Source organism: Canis lupus, chromosome 35 (genome assembly GCF_003254725.2).
Source record: "Canis lupus dingo isolate Sandy chromosome 35, ASM325472v2, whole genome shotgun sequence".
Classification (NCBI taxonomy): Eukaryota; Metazoa; Chordata; class Mammalia; order Carnivora; family Canidae; genus Canis; species Canis lupus.
In genome coordinates this window covers 26387134-26414331 of record NC_064277.1, presented here as the reverse complement: position 1 = coordinate 26414331, position 27198 = coordinate 26387134, and the positions used below count along the sequence as shown (strand labels likewise).

General features: G+C 41.1%; 1 pseudogene; it reads right to left on the bottom strand.

The window, feature by feature from the left end:
* Positions 1-283: 283 nt before the first annotated feature.
* LOC112674444 (sal-like protein 4) lies at positions 284-27198 on the bottom strand (annotated as a pseudogene).

The following is a 27198-nucleotide window of genomic DNA, read 5'->3' as shown; positions in this document are numbered from 1 at the left end:
CCCAGTCACCCCCACCACCCACCAATATTACTCAGCCATTAGAAACGACAAATAGCCACCATTTGCTTCGGCGTGGATGGAACTGGAGGGTATTATGCTGAGTGAAATAAGTCAATCGGAGAAGGACATTTTTATTTTCTATAAAATAAATATAATTAAAAAAACATTGACACAAAATAATACTTTTAAATCAATAACTGTAGAAAACAACCTATTGTTATTTGGATGGTAGAATGATTGGAGATTATTATATATGACTATTAAATAGGACTAACATAAAAACCTACTCCATATTCACAGCAGTCAGGTGTTTGGGGACGATGTTGGCAGCACCTCGTTTTTCCACTTCAGCACTGATGGCAGATTGGGAGCCATCCATCTTGGAGATAGTGGTGTTGTTCACAATGGAGCTGGCCCCCAGGGAGACTGAGAGGGTAGGAATACCCCCACTCTGGATCACAGAGATCTCATTGGTCTTCATGGTGAGACCTCCATTGAGCATGATTCCATACCACAGGGTCCATGTTCACCAAAGGGGCCAGGATTTCCTTTGGAAACATCTCAGTGACTCTCTTCCCATCAGTTCCTAACAGAGCCATGGTGTTCTTGATGGCCAGTTTCCTCCCACAGAGAGCTGAGCTATTGTTCGCCCCATGTGTCATATAGTGGACCTTCAAGTTGCTTTTGGTGGTAAAAGCTCACCCATATATGTTACACACAAAAGGCTTCTCCCCAGTGTGAGTCTGCTCATGAATTTGAAGAGCGCTCCCCTAGATAAATTCTTCTCACACCGTGTATACCTGTGTTGTTTGGCCTGTTAGCATGGCTGGGCCACTAGCAAAGGTGTCATGCCTGCGGATATGGGCGCAAGTCCAACAAACGCACCAGGGACTTCAACTTTGACATAGGTTGGCTGGGCTTGGATAAATGTTGATGGCAGACTTCTAGACCTTCCATCTCAGTGTGGCTGTTCTTGGAGCTGTCTGCTTTGCCACCAGCATCAGGAGACCCGGACTGGATGCCCTCTGCCTGGCTATTGTCCAGGGACAGGACCTGGAAGGATGTGGTCTTCAGCACATCTGGACTTCGGCTCTGGTACTCCTGGTCTCCCATCACCGAGGACGGTGAGTTGTTGGTCAAGCTGTCGCTCTCCAATGGACCATTTTCTCTGCTGCTCTGCTGCTGCTAGACAAGAGGACCAGGACCCACCTTCCCTGGGGCATCTAGGGCAGCTTTCACGGAGAACCGGAGAGTGGGTGATGCTGAGTGGATGTTGGGAAGAGGCACGGGGTCCTTCAGGGAGCTGCCAGAAGCGTACTGGGTGGCTGAGCTAGTCAACATCGATGCTCTCAATGATGTCATCATGACAGGTGGCACCTGCGCTACCATTTTCGCTGACCATCGCAGCCTCTGGACCCGTAAAATCATAGGGGTTCTCAGGCAGAGGCGTGATGGGAATCTGGCCATCTATGTGCATCTGGATGTGCTGCTGCAGCAGGACCACATTCATAAACTTCTTCTGGCAGATGGCGCATGATTGCTGCGTCTTTATGGACATGTTGGTCTGGTGAATCCTGAGGTGTGTCTTCAGGTTGCCCTTGGTGGAGAAGGCCTGACCACAGATCTTACAATGAAATGGCCTCTCCCCGGTGTGGGTGCAGTAATGCATCTTGAGGGAGCTCTGGAATCTCAAGAACGGTGGGAAATGAGACATTTGTTGGGATCAGTAGTGGCCTTGTCAATGTTCTCCACCAGCTTTTGTAATTTCGGGTCTCTGACCCTGGCTGGGGGTCCTACTCCCTTGGAAGCCACCAATGCTGGGGAAGTGTGGTTTGCAACCCCCTCCACCACTACCCCTCGATAGTAGGGGTCGGTCCTTACTTTCCCAGGAAGGCCTAGGCTGCAGGTCATTGGGCAGTGGGTTGTGCATTAGGTACTTGGGGTTAGTCCCTGAAGAGAGAATTCTGAGATAGCCCTAGACTGGGGATTCCTCTTAAAAGGACAGGTTTGTTGTCTAAAGAGAGACTTAATTCATCTACAGGGCTGGGTACAGAGATTGCATAGGGAATGTCATTGCCTGTTGCCATTTTGTCATGGAACTCTGCAAAGAGCTGGGGGTTGGCCTTCACCTGATGATGTCAATGAAAGTGCACCTTGAGGTTGCCCTTGGTGGTGAACCAGTGGCCACAGACAGCACAAAAAGGGTCTCTCTCTGGTATGGGAGGTGAGGTGGATCTGTAGGAAGCTATTGGTCCCCAAAACCTTCCTACAGTACTTACACCTGTGCTTGCAGAGGATGGCCTCATCTTTGGGTTTGGCCTCCACTGGGGACATGTTCGGCGGCTTCCCCTTCCCTTTCTTGGATGGGTCTAACACCATGGTGGAGAAAGGGCTCTGGAAGAGCACAGAGCCAGGGGCCTGAGGTAGCAAAGCACCAGAAAGGCACGACATGATGTTCAGCAGCACCCTTGTCATATGGGCTTCAGGGTGAAAGGTGCCAGCCCCTGGGCCACAGAGCTGACGGTGGAAGGGATGTTTGCGCAAGGTAGTTTGGCCGGTTTCAAGGCATCCAGAGACAGGCCCTGGCTGCCAGTTTTCTGGCTGAGCAAGGCCACGGCTGTGGAAACCTGCTGGGACATGTGTCTGCCCAGGGTCTTGAGAGAGTGTCCACTCCTGCCACACCAGAGTGGAGGGCCCAATGTTCGGTGAGCTGCATATGCTGCAGCTGCTACTGCTGCAGGCACAGGATCCGTTCTAGGATCCATGGGATGCTGCTGGCACCGGGCTAGGGGGCTGGCGGCACCTCGGCACAGCACTGATTCACCGCCACTTTGGTGCCCTGCAGTGCTTGCAGAGTCACGTTAGTGTTGGCCACTTTGCCTTTGGGTAAATAGCGTATGTCCTGGGACGTGGAGAGCAGAGCAGCCTCTGTCTTCAGGTACATGACAGGTTCAGCACCCAGCTTCTCCTTCAGCTCCCTTGATCCGCCACAAACCTCCCTGTGACCATCCTTTTATATATATATTTGGAATTTGATTTGCCAACATATAGTATAACACCCAGTGCTCATCCCTTCAAGGGCCCCCCCTCAGTTCCCATCACCCAGTTATCCCAACCCCTCGCCTACTTGCCCTTCCACTACCCCTTGTTCGTTTCCCAGAGTTAGGAGTCTCTCATGTTTTGTCACCCTCTCTGATTTTTCCCACTCATTTTCTCTCCCTTTCACTTTTTTTTATATTCCCCATATGAGTGAAACCTTATAATTATTGTACTTCTCCTATTGACTTACTTCACTCAGCAGAATACCCTCCAGTTCCATCCATGTTGAAGCAAATGGTGGGTATTCGTCATTTCTAATGGTTGAGTAATATTCCAGTGTGATATATATATATATATATATATATATATATATATATATATTAGTCAAATATTAGTTGACCATATATATATGGTCAAATATTAGTTGACCATAGAGTTGAGGGCCCATTTTTTGGGTTCTCTATTCTGTTCCATAGATCAATGGATGATCACAGCTTTGTAATACAACTTGAAATCTGACTTTGTGATGCCCCTAGCTCTGGTTTTCTTTTTCTATATATATATCACATCTTCTTTATCCATTCATCTTTTGATGGACACTGAGGCTCCTTCCATAGTTTTGCTATGTGGACATTACTGCTATAAACATTGGGGTGCAGGTGTCCTGCCATTTCACTGCATCTGTATCTTTGGGGTAAATCCCCAGCAGTGCCATTGCTGGGTCATAGGGTAGCTATATTTTTAACTATTTGAGGAACCTCTACATAGTTTTCCAGAGTGGCTGTACCAGTCTCCCACCAACAGTGCAAGAGGGTTCCCTTTATCCACATCCTCTTTAACATTTGTTGTTTCCTGTCTTGTTAATGTTCACCATTCTCACTGGTGGGAGGTGGTATCTCATTGTGGTTTTGATTCGTATTTCCCTGATGGCCAGTGATGCGGAGCGTTTTCTCGTGTGCTTGTCGGCCATGTCTATGTCTTCTTTGGTGAAATTTCTGTTCATGTATTTTGCCCATTTCATGATTGGATTGTTTGTTTCTTTTCTGTTGAGTTTAATAAGATCTTTATAGATCTTAGATACTAGCCCTTTATCTGATAGGTTATTTGCAAATATCTTCTCCCATTCTGCAGGTTGTCTTTTAGTTTTGTTGACTGTTTCTTTTGCTGTGCAGAAACTTTTTATCTTGATGAAGTCCCAATAGTTCATTTTTGCTTTTGTTTCCCTTGTCTTCATAGATGTATCTTGCAAGAAGTTGATGTGTCCAAGTTCAAAAAGGGTGTTGCCTGTGTTCTCCTCTAGGATTTTCATGGAATCTTGTCTCACATTTAGATCTTTGATCCATCTTGAGTTTATCTTTGTGTATGGTGTAAGCAAGTGGTCTAGTTTCATTCTTCTGCATGTGGATGTCCAATTTTCCCAGCACCATTTATTGAAGAGGCTGTCTTTTTTCCAGTGGATAGTCTTTCCTACTTTGTCAAATATTAGTTGACCATAGAGTTGAGGGCCCATTTTTTGGGTTCTCTATTCTGTTCCATTGATCTATGGATGATCACAGCTTTGTAATACAACTTGAAATCTGACTTTGTGATGCCTCTAGCTCTGGTTTTCTTTTTCTATATTTCCCTGGCTATTCAGGGTCTTTTCTGATTCCACATAAATCTTAAGATGATTTGTTCCAAGTCTCTGAAGAAAGTCCATGGTTTTTAGATAAGGATTTCATTGAATGTGTAAATTGCCCTGGGTAGCATAGACACTTTTCCAAGATTAATTCTTCCAATCCATAATCATGGAATATTTTTACATCTCTCTGATCCCTGTGACCATCCTTACTGCCTTGGACTGTGTGGCGGGTGGCTGAGCGCAGTCCTGGAGAAGTCTCCCGCAGGCATCGGACCCTCGTTGTTATTCATGATGAGCACAGATGGATTTTTAGTGCAATTTTTCTTATGTTCTAAGAACTCTGAGAAGCTGAAGAACTCTGCACAGCATTTCTCACAGATGTGAGTCTCCTCCTGAGGAGTCCTCTTTGCTGTTATTCCATTCCTGTTGGCTTCACTGCTGTTCCCTGGGTGGTTCATTGGAGCATCCGGCTCTGCTCCCCCACCACCCACTGATGCTGCTACAGCTGCATCTGCAAACTGGGGCTGGCTGCTGAAGTGGCTACTCGCCCTTGCCCTCCTCCAGGTTGATGTGCTGGGGTTACCTCTGTTTGTGCCTCGACAGGGTGTAGGCATTGGGCCACGTGGAGAACCTCCGAGAGAAATACTATTCCTATACCATTTTACAGATAAGCAATGGAGTCACAGAATTGCTAAGAAACTTTCTAAGGTCATATATCTAAGACAGGTTGGTTATTTTTTTCATTTTTATTGGAGTTCAATTTGCCAACATATAGCATAACACCCAGTGCTCATCCCGCCAAGTGCTCCCCCTCAGTGCCCATCACCCAGTCACCCCAACCCCCTGCCCAATTCCCCTTCCACTAAAGATGGGTTGGTTATTGTTCAAACTCAAAGAATCCAAAATTATTTTATTTTTTCCTTTTTAAAATTTAAATTAAATTATTGAATATCTAGTACATCATTTTCAAATGTAGTGTTCAAAAATTCATTAGTTGCATATAACACCCAGTGCTCATCACATCCTGTGCCCTCCTTCATGCCCATCACTCAGTTACCCCAACTCTCCACTCCCCTCCAACAACCCTCAGTTTGTTTTCTATAGTTCAGAGTCTCTCATGGTTTGTCTACCTCTCTGGTGACTTCCCATTCAGTTTTCTCTCCCTTCCTCTATGATCCTTTGTGCTATTTCTTATATTACACATAAGAGTGAAACCATATTATAATTGTCTTTCTCTGATTGATTTATTTTGCTCCACATAGTACCACCCAGTTCCATCCACGTCAATGTAAATGATAGGTATTCATCATTGCTGATGGCTAATATTCCATTATATATATGTGTGTATTTATATATATATTATCTTCTTTATCCATTCATCTGTTGGATGTGCTCCTTCCACAGTTTGGCTATTGTGGACATTGCTTTTATAAACATTGGAGTGGAGGTGCCCCTTCAAATAACTACATCTGTATCTTTGGGGTAAACACCTAGTAGTGCAATTGCTGGATCATAATGTAACTCTATTTTTAGCTTCTTGGGGAACCTCCACACTGTTTCCCAGAGTGGCTGTACCAGTTTGCATTCCCACCAACAGTGTAAGAGGGTTCCCCTTTCTCCACATCCTTGCCAATATTTGTTGTTTCCTGACTTGCTAATTTTAGCTATTCTAACTGGTGTGAGGTGGTATCTCAATGCCAAGTGATATGGGGCATTTTTTTCATCTGTCTGTTGGCCATTTGTAGATTTTTTTTCTGGAGATATGTCTGTTCATGTCTTCAAGCTGTGTTCCTAACTGATGTATATACTACATTGAGAATTAGTAGCAGTTTCATGAAATAGGTTAAAAAATTAAGGATTGGATCACTGTATTTGAAGTATTTCATCAGATTATTCCATCACTTAACAAAGCAAAGAAGGATTTGAATTTCTGGAGTGTGAATTCCTTTGCCTGATACAGAATAGGTAACCAAATAACTCTGGAGACCCCTACAGCATTTAACCTCTCTCAGACTCCAGCTTATGGCAACTGTTACTGTATTAAATAAATGTGCTCATCAGGACTTGTATGAGGGAGGAGCCTACCCATTCCAGCAAGCAGCTGCTAACACCATCAGTTTGAAATTTTAAGCAATTAAAAATGGTCTCCTTGGAAATTGCTTTTGCCAAGCACAGTCTTGTTTTACTGAGGTCACTTGAGGGCTCATTAGAAAGCTTACAGAAAATTATATCATTAAAATGGTATAAATATTTTCACAAAGTAAGTACATAATTGTTTAAACACCTCAAAACTATTATCTCTGAAGAGCAAGATGCCTTATCATGGCATTCAAACCAACCACATCCAGGGTAATCTCCAGAGGAGGCCACTTTGTTCAGCAGTTGGTGCGCTTCCTCAGTTTTTCTCCTAGTTTTATCAACTTCACAGTTGAACTAGAAGAGGTCTCTGGGGAAGGCCACTTAACCGGCAACATTGGCATGCACTTTTCTCAAAGTTTAAGGTCTCCTCAGGGAAACAGAGATGGGTAATTACACCAAAACCTCCCTCCACTGAGAAGTAGGAAATGTCGTTACTATTGGAAAGGAAGATGCTGTAAGAACCTTTGAGTGTTTATTTTTCTCTAAGAGCTTCTACATCCAGAATGAATGAAAGCTGTATCCTTGTTAATATCAACTCTGTGTATCCACAGAAACATTCACTCACTTATTCTCTTATTTCATTCAATTAGTTATTATAATAAACTAGACCCTTGTGACAATGATCTTCCAGATTCAAAGCTCTAATTAAACCACCAATTTACTTTTATTAACATACTTGAGTAAGTTTTTATATACACACACAAAAATGATATGACTAATGGTTAAATCCTGCTTTAAGGCTGATTTGGAAACTTTTTTTTTTTTTTTTTTTTTTACTTAGAGAAAAACATAATTTTTGTCTTCAGACTCACATCTCAGAACTATTCCTGTGACTGTCTCATTTCAACCTCACTCAGATCCAACTGCAAATTCATATAAAATGAGACCACCTATCAGGTAGAAACATGCATCATGACTGCAGGGACCATGAATCTGGATCTATGACTCCTGTGCATTTTCAAACAATGTTATGCAGAACAGTACTGCAGAAAATAGAATCAAATGGAATTTGAGAGAAGATATTTGAAACACCAGTTCATGCAACCATAATGTTTCTCTCTTGTATGCTCAAATATTTTTCCAAGAAACCTCAGATTAATCCTCATTTTGGAATAATTACATAAATATGCAGGACAAGTTCGAGTGACCTATACTTTGTTTGATCCTTTCAGGGATCACCATATAGTACTTGTCATGTGAAAATTATTTTTATGGTTATGTGAAACATATATTAGGGGAAATGGATTCTATTTTCTCTTTCTTATCTGCAGTAAGCATCTAATATAAAATGTTCTACCTTTTCATTTTATGAAATGGTTTTTACAAATGAGCTGTTTTGACAAATAGTATTAACTATAGTGCATGGCACCCATGAGTTGGCATATAAATAATTTATATAATGATTTCCCAGTGACTGTTTATGCAAACCAAGGTGAAATTTTATGTTCTTTTTACTTACCAAAATGATTCTGAAAATTTTAATGTCTACCAGTCTGCTTTATGAGTAAGGAGTTGTTATTTGCTTATATTTGACCCAAAAGATTACTGCATCTTTCAAAAAGCATCTTTCTTCTCTGAGAACAAACTGTATTATTTGGAAGGCAATTAAGTATTTTAATTTGTGGAAGTTCTACATGGAGAAAAGTAAAACCACGCAATATGACAGTTTTTCTTCACCTGCAGTCACCTCACCTTCCATAGCCTATATGATCATTCTTATTCTGTTTTGAGATGCTTCCCTTTGAATCACTAATACACTTCCTTAGAACCCTAGCGGTATTATGAACATATTTCCTAATACACTCACTTCCTTTTCATGGTGATTTTTCTGTGCCTCAATGGTCAGTTTTTCACTCACATACTGTTTCCCTTATCATTCTTCAGTTCAGAGTTGCTCCTTTATTTCACAGTATTTGTTCTCTAAATTCTTTTTTTCCTGATCGCTACTTGTTCCCCACCACATAAAAATTTCTTTTACTTTGACGCTTGCATCTTGTTTTCCTCACCTACATACTTTCCAGGCATGCTACTACTCTCACAGAGCCTTGAGCACTTGTACCCATGCTTCCTCCCAGCATCTACTCTGGCCATTTCCAGGATGTCCATGCAGATAATTGAGCATCCACACTGGCTGTCACACTGGCCCAGTCAATATCCAGGTAGATGGTCCAGCTTCCACATTAACTTCAGACCTTCTTGACCTCATTAATGTATTATTCCTCTTGGAATTGCTGTCAATCACCAACTTAGTGTGAGGCATTGTGGTACCTCCTGGACATCCAGAAACACAACTATGAAGTCAAGTCTTCACTCTCATCCTCTAATAATCCATCATATAAGGACAGGAACAGATGTATCTAGAAGGTAATCAGAATAAAATGTAGGAAGTGTAACAGTTCATCTGAAAAGTGTCACAAGAACAAAAGAAGGGCTCTGGAGAGACTTTCCAAAGTAGATGATTAAAGGGTTTTATGAGTTCATCATGTACCAAACCTGAACTTCTATCCACATCTATATCCTCCCTTCACGGCTCTGTGCTTGATCTTGGCTAAGTTCATACAATTACCTGTTTCCTTTCTCCTAATGCTTCTCCAAAATTTTTATTAATGTATAATTTACACACAGTATTATTTCACCCTCTCACTATATGTTTTATTGATCTGTAACCAGCCATGGCCAAGCCATAGAATGTTTCCATCACCTCCAAACCTGTCCCATGTACTTTCCTAGTGAGCTCTCTCCCGCAGCCAGCCTTCATAACCACAGATCTGTTCCTTTCCTTATAGTTCAACCTTTGTGAGAAAGTAATCCTATAATTAACTGTAAAAATGGAATCACAGTAACCTTTCCTGTGACTTCTTTTTCATTTCTTGGCTTCAAAGCTACCCTCAATTGCTTAATCTCCACTTTATCTGAGCATTCAGGCCTCCCCAGACCACATTGCTGCCCCCATGAAGCTGGACCCATGGTGGTATAGGATCAGAGAGGACAGTGGGAGGAGACAAAGTTGGCCCTTTCCTCTGACTTCCAGCCCCCAGCATGCTTACCTCCTGTCGTACTCCCACCAACACTGAAAGCAGCCCAAGGTATCTTCTTATTGGAGTCTAGAAAATCAGGAGAAAATTCTGTAGGCATGCACTCTGGTGTGTTTATAAAATTATAAAAATCATGCTCAGTGGTCCCTGTTGCCCCTACTCCCTTCAGGAATCATCACAGGACTCATTGCCCCTTCATTCCCATACTGCTCTCTCTCAGGAGTGACCTCACCTACCACCACAGAGGGAACATGCCCCATTAGACTCAGTTCACACCATGTTCCTACTTCCAACCACTCTTCCAAAAACTCTTTTACCTCAGGGTCATCAAGAACAAGTATTTCAATCATTACTGAGAAATCAGATTCAACCACAATACTTTGCAAAATGCAGAGAAATGATTACCGGCCTTGAACAGGAAAGTTTCTGTAGGATGGTGGAGGCAGCAAGAATGGACACAGCCTGACTGTTAAATGCTCTTCCTATTAATACTCTTCTACTTCATTACATCAGATGTGAGTGATCAACACTGTCTTGTCAACATACAACTTTTACTTACATTTTTGGCTGTCATATCTTTACTTGGAGGATAAAACTGTGCCAACATATTGGCCAGCTTCCTCTTGTAGTGGCTTTTTTAAGCCACAGGATATCCATGTCAGGATTTCTCCACAAAAGCCCTACTTTTAAAATTTAAATTTAATTAGCACATGTATAGTACTCCATTAGTTTCAGATGTAGATTCAACAATTCATCAGTTGTGTATAATGAATACCCATTGCTCATCAATCACATCACCTTCCCTCCTTAATGTGCATCAAACAGTTACAAAATCTCCGCACTTACCACCCTCCAGTGATCCTCTGTTTGCTTCCTCTAGTTAAGAGTCTCTAATGGTTTCCCTTCATCTCTGATGACTTCCCATTGAGTTTTCCTCCTTTCTCCTATGATTCTCTGTGCAGTTTCTTATATTCCTCCTAGAAGTTAAACCATATGATAATTGTTTTACTCTGAGTGACTTATTTTGCTTGGCATAATACCCTGCAGTTCCATCCAAATCGATGTAAATGTGAGATATTCATCCATCCTTTCTGAAGGCTGAATACAATTGTGTGTTTGTGTGTGTATGTGTGTGTGTATACACACACACACACTTTATCCATTCATCTGTCAATGGACAGACATCTGAGTTCCTTCCATAGTTCATCTATTATGGGCATGGGCATGGTGAGCATTGGAGTGGAAGTATTCCATTGTTTCCCTACTTTTGTATCTTTGGGGTAAATACCCAGCTGTTCAATCGCTGGGTGATAGGGTAGTTCTATTTTTAAATCTTTGAGGAACCTCCACACAGTTTTCCAGTCTCTGCACCAGTTCCCGTTCCCACCCACAGTGCAAGAGGGTTCCCCTTTCTCCACATCCTCTCCAACATTTGCTGTTTCCTGTCTTGTTAATTTCACCATTCTCATTGGTGTGAGGTGGTATCTCATTGTGGTATTGATTTGTAGTGATGCCATTATGTCAAGGGATATGGAGTGTTTTTTCATGTGGCTGTTGGCTGTTTGTAGATCTTCTTTGGAGATATGTCTGTTCATGTCTTCTGCCTATCTCTTGACTGTATTGTTTGTTTTTTTGGGTGTTGAGTTTGATAACTTCTTTTTTTTAATAAATTTATTTTTTATTGGTGTTCAATGTGCCAACATAGAGAATAACATCCAGTGCTCATCCCGTCAAGTGCCCACCTCAGTGCCTGTCACCCAGTCACCCCACCCCCTGCCTACCCCCTTCCACCACCCGTAGCTCATTTCCCAGAGTTAGGAGTCTTTCATGTTCTGTCTCCCTTTCTGATATTTCCCACTTATTTTTTCTCCTTTCCCCTTTATTCCTTTTCACAATTTTTTATATTCCCCAAATGAATGAGACCATATAATGTTTGTCCTTCTCCGATTGACTTATTTCACTCAGCATAATACCCTCCAGTTCCATCCACGTTGAAGCAAATGGTGGGTATTTGTCATTTCTAATGGCTGAGTAATATTCCATTCTTCATAGATCTTGGATACTAGCCCTTTATCTAATATGTCATTTGCGATCTTGAGGAGAGGCAAGATGGTGGAAGAGTAGGGTCCCCAAGTCACCTGTCCCCACCAAATTACCTAGATAACCTTCATTTTTTTAAATAATAAATTTATTTTTTATTGGTGTTCAATTTGCCAACATACAGAATAACACCCAGTGCTCATCCCGTCAAGTGCCTCCCTCAGTGCCCGTCACCCATTCACCCCCACCCCCCGCCACCTTCCACCACTCCTAGTTTGTTTCCCAGAGTTAGGAGTCTTTATGTTCAGTCTCCCTTTCTGATATTTCCTACCCATTTCTTCTCCCTTCCCTTCTATTCCCTTTCACTATTATTTATATTCCCCAAATGAATGAGAACATATAATGTTTGTCCTTCTCCGATTGACTCATAGATAACCTTCAAATCATCCTGAAAATCTAGGAATTCAGCCTGAGATCTAAAGAGAGAAGAGCTGGAATGCTACAGTGAGAAGAGTTCACACTTCTATCAAGGTAGGAAGACGGAGGAAAAAAGAAATAAAGAAACAAAAGGCCTCCAAGGGGGAGGGGCCCCGCGAGGAGCTGGGCTAAGGCCAGGGCGAGTGTCCCCAGGACAGGAGAGCCCCGTCCCGGAGGAGCAGGAGCTGCACCGACCTTCCCGGGCGGAAAGGGGCTCGCAGGGAGGTGGAGCAGGACCCAGGAGGGCGGGGATGCCCTCGGGCTCCCGGGGACACTAACAGGCACCTGCGCCCCGGGAGAGTGCGCCGAGCTCCCTAAGGGCTGCAGCGCGCACGGGGGACCCGGAGCAGCTCGGAGGCGGCTCCAGCAGAGGCTCTGCGTGGGAAGGACTGCGCGGGCCCGGGAGCAGCTCGGAGGGGCTCAGGCATCGGCTCCGCGGAGGGGGCGCGTGGCTGGGAACGCTAATCCAACAGCGCAGGCCTGGGAGCACAGGACACCAGGGACACAGCCCAGGGTCCGGCCTCCCCGGGACAGGCAGAGGCCGGGAGGGCCCAGGGCAGCGAGGACGCTCCTGCCAGCTGAGCAGATCAGCGGCCCCGCCCCAGAGCCTCCAGGCCCTGCAGACGGAGAGCTCCGGAGTTCCTGCGGGGGCTGAATCCAGGGCTCCAGAGCTGCCGCCGCCACTGGGGTTGTTCCTCCTGGGGCCTCACAGGGTAAACAACCCCTGCAGAGCAGCTCCCCCAAGTGCTCACACCTGAAAATCAGCACAACAGGCCCCTCCCCCAGAAGACCAGCTGGACGGACAGGGGAAAAACAAATTATTGACCAAGCAGCACTGGAAAGTTCCAGGGGAAGTCAAGGGACTTCCAGTACATAGAATCAGAGGATACTCCCCCGTGGGTTTTTTTTTCTTTTTGATTTCTGTTTGCTTCCCCCCCTTTTTTTTCTTTCCTTTTTTTTTTCTCTTTTTCTTCCTTTTTTCTTTTTTCTTTCTTTCTTTTTCTTTCCTTCTTTCTCTTCCCTCTTTTTCTCCTTTTCCCAATACAACTTGTTTTTGGCCACTCTGCACTGAGCAAAATGACTAGAAGGAAAACCTCACCTCAAAAGAAAGAATCAGAAACAGTCCTCTCTCCCACAGAGTTACAAAATCTGGTTTACAATTCAATGTCAGAAAGCCAATTCAGAAGCACTATCATACAGCTACTGGTGGCTCTAGAAAAAAGCATAAAGGACTCAAGAGACTTCATGACTGCAGAATTTAGATCTAATCAGGCAAAAATTAAAAATCAATTGAAGGAGATGCGATCCAAACTAGAAGTCCTAATGACGAGGGTTAACGAGGTGGAAAAACGAGTGAGTGACATAGAAGACAAGTTGATGGCAAAGAGGGAAACTGAGGAAAAAAGAGACAGACAATTAAAAGACCGTGAAGACAGATGAAGGGAAATAAACGACAGCCTGAGGAAGAAAAACCTACGTTTAATTGGGGTTCCCGAGGGCGCCGAAAGGGCCAGAGGGCCAGAATATGTATTTGAACAAATCCTAGCTGAAAACTTTCCTAATCTGGGAAGGGAAACAGGCATTCAGATCCAGGAAATAGAGAGATCCTCCCCTAAAATCAATAAAAACCATTCAACACCTCGACATCTAATAGTGAAGCTTGAGAATTCCAAAGATAAAGAGAAGATCCTTAAAGCAGCAAGAGACAAGAAATCCCTGACTTTTATGGGGAGGAGTATTAGGGTAAGAGCAGACCTCTCCACAGAGACCTGGCAGGCCAGAAAGGGCTGGCAGGATATATTCAGGGTCCTAAATGAGAAGAACATGCAACCAAGAATACTTTATCCAACAAGGCTCTCATTCAAAATGGAAGGAGAGATAAAGAGCTTCCAAGACAGGCAGGAACTGAAAGAATATGTGACCTCCAAACCAGCTCTACAAGAAATTTTAAGGGGGACTCTTAAAATTCCCCTTTAAGAAGAAGTTCAGTGGAACAATCCACAAAAACAAGGACTGAATAGATGTCATGATGACACTAAACTCATATCTGTCGATAGTAACTCTGAACGTGAACGGGCTTAATGACCCCATCAAAAGGTGCAGGGTTTCAGACTGGATAAAAAAGCAGGACCCATCTATTTGCTGTCTACAAGAGACTCATTTTAGACAGAAGGACACCCAGCCTGAAAATAAAAGGTTGGAGAACCATTTACCATTCGAATGGTCCTCAAAAGAAAGCAGGGGTAGCCATCCTTATATCAGATAAACTAAAATTTACCCCGAAGACTGTAGTGAGAGATGAAGAGGGACACTATCTCATACTAAAGAGGACTATCCATCAAGAGGACTTAACAATCATTAATATATATGCCCCGAATGTGGGAGCTGCCAAATATATCAATCAATTGAAAACCAAAATTAAGACATACTTAGATAATAATACACTTATACTTGGTGACTTCAATCTAGCGCTTTCTACACTTGATAGGTCTTCAGAATGGATGCTGAGATAAAGAGCTCCCAGGACAGACAGAGACTGAAAGAATATGTGACCACCAAACCAGCCCTGCAAGAAATATTAAAGGGGATTCTGTAAGTGAAGAGGGAGCCCAAGAGTAACACAGACCAGAAAAAAACACAGAGACAATCTGAAAAAACAGGAACTGTACAGATAAAATGACACTAAATTCATCTTTCTTTTTTAAAAAGATTTTATTTACTTATTCATGAAAGACACAGAGAGAAGGCAGAAACATAGGCAGAGAGAGAAGCAGGCTCCGTTCAGAGAGATGATGTGGGATTCGATCCCAGAACTCCAGGATCATACCCTGAGTGGAAGGCAGATGCTTAGCTGCTGAGCCACCCAGGCATTTCTAAATTCATCTTTCAATAGTTACTCTGAACATCAATGGTCTAAATGCTCCAGTCAAGAGATACGGGGTATCAGATTGGATAAAAAAGCGTGACCATCCATATGATGTCTACAAAAGACTTATGTTAGACCTAAAGACACCTTTAAGTTGAAAATTAGGGGGTAGAGAACAATTGACCTGGCAAATGGACCTCAAAAGAAAGCTGAGGTAGCAATCCCCATATCACATAAATTAGATTTTAAACAAAAGACTGTAGTAAGAGATGAAGAGGGAGACTACAACATACTTAAAGGATCTAGCTAACAAGAAGTTTGACAATTATAAATATTTATGCTCCTAACATGGGAGCAGCCAATTATGTCATCCAATTAATAACAAAATTAAAGAAATATGTAGATAATAATACTTTAATACTCCACTCACAGCAAAGGACAGTTCATTTTAGCAGAAGATCACCAATGAAATGGAAGCTTTGAATCACACACTGGACCAGATGAACTTCGTAGATATATACAGAACATTACATCCTGATGCTGCAGAATACACATTCTTCTCAACTGTACATGGAACTTTCTTCAGAATAGACCACGTAATGGGTCACAAATCAGATCTCAGCAGATACCAAAAGACTGAGATTATTCCCTGCATATTTTCAGACTACAGTACCTTGAAATTAGAACTCAATCACAAGAGAAAATTTGGAAAGAACTCAAACACTTGGAGGTTGAAAAGCATCCTACTAAAGAATGAATGGGTCAATCAGGAAATTAAAGAAAAATGAAAAAGATTCATGCAAACTAATGAAAATGAAAGCACAACTGTTCAAAACCTTTGGGAAATAACATAGGGGGTCCTAAGAGGGAAGTACATTTCAATACAAGACTCTCAAAAAATTAGAAAAATTTCAAATACACAAGCTAACCTGACACCTAAAGTAACCGGAGAAAGAACAGCAAATAAAGCCTAAACCCAGCAGGAGATGAGAAATAATAAAGATTAGAGCAGAATTCAATGAAATACAGAGCAGAAAAACAGAAAAGATTTTAAAAATTACGAACTGGTTCTTGATGGGATGAGCACTGGGTGTTATTCTTATATGTTGGCAAATTGACCACCAATAAAAAATAAATTTATAAATTAAAAAAAGGTTCTTTGAAAGAAATAATAAGATAAATAAAACCCTAGCCATATTTTTTTTAAAAAGAGAAAGGACCAAAATTATAAAATCATTAATGAAAGAGGAGTGATCCTGAGCAACACAAAGGAAATAGAAACATTTTTAAAAATGTATTATGAGCAAATATGCCAACAAATTAGGCAGTCTGGAAAAATGGATGCATGCTTAGAAATTTCTAAACTACCAAAACTGAACCAATAAGGAATAGAAAACGTGAACCAACAAGGAAATTGAAGCAGTCATCAAAAACCTCCCAAGAAACAAGAACCTAGGGCCAGATGCCTTCCCAAGGGAATTCTACCAAACACATAAAGAAAAATTAATATCTATTCTACTGATGCCATTTCAAAAGATAGAAATGGGGGCACCTGGATGGTCAGTGGTTGAGCATCTGCCTTTGGCTTGGGTCATGATCCATGGGTCCTGGGATGAAACCCCACATTGGGTTCCTCACAGAGAACCTGCTTCTCCCTCTAAGTCTCTACCTCTCTCTCTGTGTCTCTCATGAATAAATAAACAAAATCATTTTTTAAAAAAAAGATAGAAATGGAAGGAAAACTTCCAAACTCACTCTATGGGGACAGCATTACCTTGATCCCAAAACCAGACAAAGACTCCATCAAAAAGAACAATTACAGACCAATATCCCTGATGAACATGATGCAAAAATTCTCACCAAGATACTAGCCAATAGGACAGCCACATGCAGAGGAATGAAACTAGACCATTCTCTTACACCATACACAAATATAAACTCAAAATGGTTGAAAGATCTAAATGTCAGATAAGAATCCATCAAAATCCTAGAGGAGAACACAGGCAACAGCCTTTTGAAATTTAGCCACAGCAGCTTCTTGCACGATACATCTATGAAGGCAAGAGAAACAAAAGCAAAAATGAATTATTGGGACTTCATCAAGGTAAAAAGCTTCTGCACAGCAAAAGAAACAGTCAACAATGGGATCCCTGGGTGGCTCAGCGGTTTAGCGCCTGCCTTTGGCCCAGGGCACGATCCTGGAGACCTGGGATCGAATCCCACATTGGGCTCCCGGTGCATGGAGCCTGCTTCTCCCTCTGCCTGTGTCTCTGCCTCTCTCTCTCTCTGTGACTATCATAAATAAATAAATAAAAATTAAAAAAAAAGAAAAGAAACAGTCAACAAAACTAAAAGACAACCTATAGAATGGGAGAAGATATCTGCAAATGACCTATCAGATAAAGGGCTAGTATCCAAGATATATAAGGAACTTATTAAATTCAACGGCAAAGAAACAATCCAATCATGAAATGGGCAAAAGACATGAACAGAAATCTCACAGAGGAAGACATAGACATGACCAACAAGCACGTGAGAGAATGCTGCATCACTTGCCATCAGGGAAATACAAATCAAAACCACAATGAGATACCACCTCACACCAGTGAGAATGGGGAAAATTAACAAGGCAGGAAACAACAAATGTTGGAAAGGATGTGGAGAAAGGGGAACCCTCTTACACTGTTGGTGGGAATGTGAACTGGTGCAGCCACTCTGGAAAACTGTGTGGGGGTTCCTCAAACAATTAAAATAGATCTGCCCTATGACCCAGCAATTGCACTGCTGGGGATTTACCCCAAAGATACAGATGCAGTGAAATGGCAGGACACCTGCACCCAATGTTTATCGCAGCAATGTCCACAACAGCCAAACTGTGGAAGGAGCCTCAGTGTCCATCAAAAGATGAATGGATAAGGAAGATGTGGTTTATGTATACAATGGAATATTACTCAGCCATTAGAAACGACAAATACCCCTTATTTGCTTCGACGTGGATGGACCTGGAGGGTATTATGCTGAGTGAAATAAGTCAGTCAGAGAAGGACAAACATTATATGGTCTCATTCATTTGGGGAATATAAAAATTAGTGAAAGGTAATAAAGGGAAAGGAGAGAAAATGAGTGGGAAATATCAGTGAGGGTGACAAAACATGAGAGACACCTAACTCTGGGAAATGAACAAGGGGTCGTTGAAGGGGAAGTGGGTGGGATTGGGGTGACTGGGTGATGGGCACTGAGGGGGGCATTTGGTGGGGTGAGCATTGGATGTTATGGTATATGTTGGCAAATTGAACTCCAATAAAAAATTTTTTTTAAAAAGCAAAGAAATAAGAGGTAAAATATTACTGCTATAAAAATTGAAAAAATTAACAATCCACACAATATCCTACTCTGTGTATATTTTATGCAGTTTTGTGATCCAGAGACCTGGTATGGTTTCAATCACCTGATAGGATCTCTGTGGATACTTCCCACATGAATTCTTAAAATCATGTGAGAATGAAGGAACAGTGTCATGACTACACATTGCTAATAGCCATGTTAAATCATTTAATGCTTTTGGAAAGCAATATAGTTATATATTCCAGGGAGTTGAACATTTTATACACTTTGAATCAGTGATGCCATTCCTTGTAATTATGAAAAACAGAACTTCAATGTTTAGCATTACTTATCATAGTGTAAAGTTGGAAAAAAAACATTCACATAAAATAGATTAGTGATTGAATGATATTATGTTATGAATTCCACTAAACACTGTGCATTGAGTTAATTATAATAGTAAAACTATGTAGATGTACATAATAATATATAAAGTTGCACATACATTGGGTGCAGGTGTCCCAGTGTTTCACTGCATCTATACAGGGTGTTTTTAAAATGTGCTTGTTTGTTGGTGTGTGTGTGTGTGTGTGTGTGTGTGTGTGTGTTCTATAATACTTGGTTCATTTGTGGAAAAAAGGAAGTAGTGAGACTGTATTAAATGGCTATAACTATTTATTTTTTCTAAATTCAAAGAAACAAAAACAAAAAAATGGTTTTTTTAAATAATAAATTTATTTTTTATTGGTGTTCAATTTGCCAACATACAGAATAACACCCAGTGCTCATCCCTTCAAGTGCCCCCCTCAGTGAAAAAAAATGGTTTTAATGACAAAAAAGGTGAAGAAATCACATGAAGTGTTTCCATATCCAATGGTTATATATTTTATTTACTGGAAAAAAGACTTACTGCTTTTCCCCAATATTATATATGGAATACATTCCCATCATTAAAGCTCTTGTGTGTAACTGTACAGACATCAACAACAGAAGTACAGAAGTGTTGTTTTCCTGGTGGACTGCCCACCCAACGATATCATTCCTAAAGCTCCCCTCATATTCATTCTGCAGGCTGCAGATAACAGGGTGGAGTGTTGGGGGCATTACTGTGTAAAAGATAGATAACACAAGGACAAAAGTAGGGGAGAATTTGAAGTTGGCTTTAGCAATTCAAAATGCCTGTGTTGAGAAAAAAAATGACACAATAGAGGCAGGTGGAGGAGGCCTTGGAGAAGACAGCGGAAATGGAGCAGTTGGATGCCATTACCGACATGAAGACTGCCACCCCATCATTCCAAGATTGGAGTAGTAGAGCTTGGGCACTAGAGGGCATTGCAGAAGAACGGTGAGTTGTCTTGGCCCTACAGAATATGATAATATGTCGGCTGTATACAAGATTGCAGACACACAGCCATCATAGCCCTTTCCAGGTTCTGGATCCATGATGACATGACCTCTGAGTGCAGGGGAAGAACATGATGCATATTGGCCATAAGACATTACTGTGAGAATGGCCACCTCAGCCTACACAGAAGACATATCTGCCTACATAGAAAATGTCCAAGAGGGATCCCTGTGTGGCGCAGCGGTTTGGCGCCTGCCTTTGGCCCAGGGCGCGATCCTGGAGACCCGGGATCGAATCCCACGTCGGGCTCCCGGTGCGTGGAGCCTGCTTCTCCCTCTGCCTGTGTCTCTGCCTCTCTCTCTCTCTGTCTCTGTGACTATCATAAATAAATAAAAATTAAAAAAAAAAAAAAAAAAAAAAAAAAAAAAAAAAAGAAAATGTCCAAGAATCTATAGTTAAAACAACAGAAAAATAAGATGACTCAACAACTTTCTTGGCCCAATATCAGTTTTTTCTACACATATGTAATAAAGAGGAAAAATGTAACTTAAGAAATATAATTGCTGGTAATTGTCAAATTAAAATGTCCAGAAATAAATCTAGTAAAGCACAGGAAGAACATTGCACAAGGTACTATGGAACTTTACTGAAAGACATAAAGAAGAGCTACATAAATATGGACATTTACCTTGTTCTGAGATGATATCTTTAGTAATCCTTAATAGTTAATAGTTTCTTTGTTAATATGTAGATTTAGTGCAATTCTAGGTTTTCTTTTTTTTTTTTTTAGGTTTGCTTTTATTTACTTTTTTTTGTTTTTAGAATTTGATGTTCTGACTCTGATTCTGAAATTTATCCAGAAGTAGAAGAGGAAACCAAGAAACATTTGAAGAAGAACAAAATGGGGGAAACTCATCCCACTGGGTAGCAGGATCTATAATGTATAGTAATTAAGATAATGTTTTATTAGTACAGGGAGAGATAGGTAATAAATAGAAGAGAGGACCCACAAGAGATCCTCACATATATAGGCATAAGGTCAGACTCATTAAGATGTGTGCACTTTTTGTCTACCAATTATGTTTCAATAAAATAAAAACAGAGGTATAGAATGTGATGTGATGTGTGTGTGCATATTTGTATCCAAAAAAAGTACTAACAATTTATCAAATTAAAATCAACAAAAGGAAAAAGCATTTGAGGAAAATCCGAATAAGCCAGTTGCCTACCAGAGGAGTCACACAAATGTGCATGATTGTGGACAATAATGCTCCCAGGTGTATTTCCCAAATATGCCCTTAAAAACCAATAAAGACACTTATTTGAAGATGTACATTTCAGCATTATTTGTAATGATGGGTAATTGGAAATGATCCAGATGTTCATCAATGGGAAAGTGACTATGCAACATACGGAGGCTGTAAACCATTGAAAACTATGCGGTGGTTAGAGACAAGGTGCTAGATGTGGACCTTGCTCTTAAAATGGCTCTTAAAAACATTGAGTGAACAACTAGAGGTAAGAAATTGAACAAGATTATAATACAGATATATGATATACATACATGCATGTATATCTCAATAATAATAAAGCCAACCACCCACTTAAAAATGAGCAAAAGATCTGAGCAAAAACTTCCAATTTTAAGATACATAAGTGGTTAAGAAGCTCATGAAAAGATGCTCAACCTCATTAGTTATAGGGAAACCCAAAACATATTGATATGCCATTAAATGCATATTTTAAAAGCTAAAAAATTAAAGACAGTGACAATAACTAATGTTGGTGTGAATGAAGAGCAACTGGATCTCTCATACATCACTGGCATATTTTATCTAGACAACATAATACAGAACAGCTACTTTGGAAATCAATGTGACAATTTTTTAAAAATTAATCAAATGCCTACATTATGAATCCAGCCTTTTCAGTGTCAAGTATTCAGTCAAAATAAATCAAAACATGACCATAAAAAGACTTGTAGATGAATATTTATGAAGGCTTTAGTTAAGATACCCCCAAAATGCAAACAACCCACTTGTTCATGAATTGTTCATGAATTGTTCATGAATAAAAACAGAATAGTAGCATATCTATTTCATGGAATACAACCCAGAACTCAGTTACATGGTTAAATCACAAAAGCATTATGCTCAGCAAAAGAAGCTTGATATCCAAGAGTGCAGATGCCGAGTGGACAATCATGGTTTCACTCATGGGGAATATAAGAAATAATGAAAGGGATGATAAAGGAAAGGAGGGGAACTGAGTGGGAAAAATTAGAGAGGGAGACAAACCATGAGAGACTCCTAACTCTGGAAAATGAACAAAGGATTGTGAAAGAGGAGGTGGGCAGGGGGTTGGGGTAACCAGGTGACAGGCATTGAGGAGGGCATTTGATGGGATGAGCACTGGGTGTTATACTAATTCTAGAAAATGCAAACAAATGTTTAATGGCAAAAAGCAGATTAGTGGTTTCTTGAAGTAGAGGATGGGGGAGAAAGGTCTGTAGGGTAATCAAGAATCTTTTTGGGGGCTTCCCTGGGTGGCTCAGTGGTTTAGTGTCTGCCTTTGGCCCAGAGCACGATCCTGGAGTCCTGGGATTGAGTCCCACGTCTGGCTCCCAGCGTGGAGCCTGCTTCTCCCTCTGCCTGTGTCTGCCTCTCTCTCTCTATGTCTATCATGAATAAATAAATAAAATATTTTTAAAAAAGAATCTTTTTGGGATCCTGGACATATTCTCTATCTTGATTGTGGATGTTGTCAATGTTCAATGATTTATACACTTTAAGTGTACATAAGGCCCTTCATATAAATTTTATCACAAAGTTAATAAACATGTAAAAAAGAAAAAAATCATAGTGTATTGTATTCAAAAGAGAACTTGTATTGTATTGTAATCAAAACAGAAGATTTGTGGGAATCATTACAAGTCTTCTCCAGGATAATGTTGCCTGGACCAAAAAGATGTCAGCAGACATCAGTAGCATTTTGGTTGAAGACCAGGGCTGAGTAAAAGGGAGTATTCCATAATCTGATTTGAACAATGAGGTGGGCAGGAGTTATTTATGGAGATGAAAAAATAGGAATAAACAAAGGATTAAGTGAACAAAAGTAAATAGGAGAAACTGTCAGTGATAACCTGATTATTGATGAGTGTGGGTTCTAAGATTAACCTTATCATAATGTCAATAATATTTAACGTCAATTAACTGCAACCAATTCCTTCCTTCTTGATTGGTAATCTCTGATGACTTTTCTCATTTAAATGGGCACATTCTTTTTTAAAATTATTAAATAATTAATTTTTATTGGAGTTCAATTTGCCATATAGCATATATATATATAGCATAATACCCCGTGCTCATCCCGCCAAGTGCCCTCCTCAGTGCCCATCACCCAGTCACCCCAACCCCCTGCCCACTTCCCTTTCCACTACCCCTTGTTCATTTCCCAGAGTTAGGTGTCTCTCATATTTTGTCACCCTCACTGATATTTTCACTCATTTTCTCTCCTTTTCCCTTAATTACCTTTCACTAATTTTTATATTCCCCAAATGAATGAGACCCAAATGGGCACATTCTTTATAAATAGTTCATTCTGCTTGATCTGGTTAACATTGACATTTTCACAATATTAATTCTGCCAATCCATGAGCATGGAATATTTTTCCATCTCTTTGTGTCTTCCTCAATTTCTTTCAGAAGTGTTCTGTAGTGTTTAGGGTATAGATCCTTAACCCCTTTGGTGAGGTTTATTCCTAGGTATCTTATGCTTTTGGGTGCAATTATAAATGGGATTGTCTCCTTAATTTCTCTTTCTTCAGCCTCATTGTTAGTGTATAGAAATGCCACTGATTTCTGGGCATTGATTTTGTATCCTGCCACGCTACCAAATTGCTGTATGTGTTCTAGCAATCTTGGGGTGGAGGCTTTTGGGTTTTCTATGTAGAGTATCATGTCATCGGCGAAGAGGGATTGTTTGACTTCTTCTTTGCCAATTTGAATGCCTTTAATATCTTTTTCTTGTCTGATTGCTGAGGCTAGGACTTCCAGTACTATGTTGAATAGCAGTGGTGAGAGTGGACATCCCTGTCTTGTTCCTGATCTTAGGGGAAAGGCTCCCAGTGCTTCCCCATTGAGAATGATATTTGCTGTGGGATTTTTGTAGATGGATTTTAAGATGTCGAGGAATGTCCCCTCTATCCCTAAACTCTGAAGAGTTTTGATCAGGAATGGACGCTGTATTTTGTCAAATGCTTTCTCTGCATCTAATGAGAGGATCATATGGCTCTTGGTTTTTCTCTTGCTGATATGATGAATCACATTGATTGCTTTACGAGTGTTGAACCAGCCTTGTGTCCGGGGACAAATCCTACTTGGTCATGGTGAATAATTCTCTTAATGTACTGTTGGATCCTACTGGCTAGTATCTTGTTGAGAATTTTTGCATCCATGTTCATCAGGGATATTGGTCTGTAATTCTCCTTCTTGGTGGGGTCTTTGTCTGGTTTTGGAATTAAGGATGATGCTGGCCTCCTAGAATGAATTTGGAAGTACTCCATCTCTTTCTATCTTTCCGAACAGCTTTAGTAGAATAGGTATGGTTTCTTCTTTAAACGTTTGATAAAAGTCAGAGAGTTAGAACAAATTATTTTAAGATTTGTGTAGAATCAGAGAAGACCCCGAATAGCCAGGGGAATTTTAAAAAAGAAAACCCTAGCTGGGGGCATCACAATGCCAGATTTCAGGTTGTACTACAAAGCTGTGGTCATCAAGACAGTGTGGTACTGGCACAAAAACAGACACATAGATCAATGGAACAGAATAGAGAACCCAGAAGTGGACCCTCAACTTTATGGTCAACTAATATTCGATAAATGAGGAAAGACTATCCATTGGAAGAAAGATAGTCTCTTCAATAAATGGTGCTGGGAAAATTGGACATCCACATGCAGAAGAATGAAACTAGACCACTCTCTTTCACCATACAAAAAGATAAACTCAAAATGTATGAAAGATCTAAATGTGAGACAAGATTCCATCAAAATCCTACAGGAGAACACAGGCAACACCCTTTTTGAACTTCGTGACAGTAACTTCTTGCAAGATACATCCACGAAAGCAAAAGAAACAAAAGCAAAAATGAACTATTGGGACTTCATCAAGATAAGGAAATTTGCACAGCAAAGGATACAGTCAACAAAACTCAAAGACAACCTACAGAATGGGAGAAGATATTTGCAAATGATGTATGAGATAAAGGGCTAGTTTCCAAGATCTATAAAGAACTCCTTAAACTCAACACCAAAGAAACAAACAATCCAATCATGAAATGGGCAAAAGACATGAAGAGAAATATCACCAGAGGAAGACATAGACATGGCCAACATGCACATGAGAAAATGCTCTGCATCACTTGCCATCAGGGAAATACAAATCAAAACCACAATGAGATACCACCTCACACCTGTGAGAATGGGGAAAATTAACAAGGCAGGAAACAACAAATGTTGGAGAGGATGCGGAGAAAAGGGAACCCTCTTACACTGTTTGTGGGAATGTGAACTGGTGCAGCCACTCTGGAAAACTGTGTGGAGGTTCCTCAAAGAGTTAAAAATAGATCTGCCCTACGACCCAGCAATTGCACTGTTGGGGATTTACCCCAAAGATTCAGATGCAATGAAATGCCGGGACACCTGCACCCCGATGTTTCTAGCAGCAATGTCCACAATAGCCAAACTGTGGAAGGAGCCTCGGTGTCCATCGAAAGATGAATGGATGAAGAAGATGTGGTTTATGTATACAATGGAATATTCCTCAGCCATTAGAAACGACAAATACCCACCATTTGCTTCAACGTGGATGGAACTGGAGGGTATTATGCTGAGTGAAGTAAGTCAATCGGAGAAGGACAAACAGTGTATGTTCTCATTCATTTGGGGAATATAAATAATAGTGAAAGGGAATATAAGTAAGGGAGAAGAAATGTGTGGGAAATATCAGAAAGGGAGACAGAACATAAAGACTCCTAACTCTGGGAAACGAAGTAGGGGTAGTGGAAGGGGAGGAGGGCGGGGGGTGGGGGTGAGTGGGTGACGGGCACTTGACGGGATGAGTACTGGGTGTTATTCTGTATGTTGGTAAATTGAACACCAATAAAAATAAATTTATTATAAAAATAAATAAAATAAAATAAAATAAAGGGCATGCAGACTAAAAAAATAAAAATAAAAACATGATGTAAAGAAAAAAAAAGAAAAGTTGGAATGGAGTTCTGAAGGAAATCAGACCTCCCCTCTTACAATGTGAAATATATTGGGAGTACCTTTTATTTGTATGGATTTTTAGAATTTAAAATGGTTTTTAAATACATTTTTCTCTGAGCAAATTCTCCTTTTGACAGCACCTTCTTCAGAGCAGCCTTAATGGCTTCATTCCGTAAACTGTATATAACTGGATTGAGTGTTGGTGGTATCACCGTATAGAATATGGATAACATGATGTCCATAGCTGATTGGGAGTCAGAAGGGGGCTGCAGAAACTCAAAGCCTGCAGTGGAGAGGAAGAAGGTGACTACAAACAGGTGTGGTAGGCAGGTGGCAAAGACTTTGGTCCGGCCCTCGGCTGATGGGATCCTCAGCACGGTAGAAAAGATATGAACATAGGAGAGCACGATGGAGACCAAGCAGATGAATGCTGCTGAGGTTGTGAAGGCAGCCACTGCAATCTCATTGATGAATTCATGAGAACAAGCTAGTTTCAGCATCTGAGGAACATCACAGAAGAATTGGTGAATGACTCTCTCCCCACAGAGAGGTATGGAGAAGTTCACAGCCTGTATGCATGAGCCCAGAGAGGCCCCCAGCCAGCCACACAGCTGTCACTGCATACCTACAAATGCAGGGGTTCATAATGGTCTCATACTGCAGGGGCCGACAGATGGAGACATAGCGGTCATAAGACATCACTGTGAGGATGGCCACTTCTGATGAGGCCAGAGCTATGAAGAAGAACACCTGAAGAATGCACTGGACATAGGAAATGTAACCATTGTTCATAAGTGAATTTGTGATGGACTGGGGGACTGTGACAGAGATGAAGCAGAGGTCCAGAAGAGAGAGGTGCTTCAAGAAGTAATACATGGGGGACTGTAGGTGATGGTCCAAGCTGGTTACAGTGATAATGAGGAGGTTGCCTGTCAAGGCCAACAGGTATGTCACCAAAAAAAGCAATGCATGTAAAATCTGAAGCTCACGATGATCAGAAAACCCCATGAGGAGGAATCCACTCATGGAGGTCAAGTTGGCCAT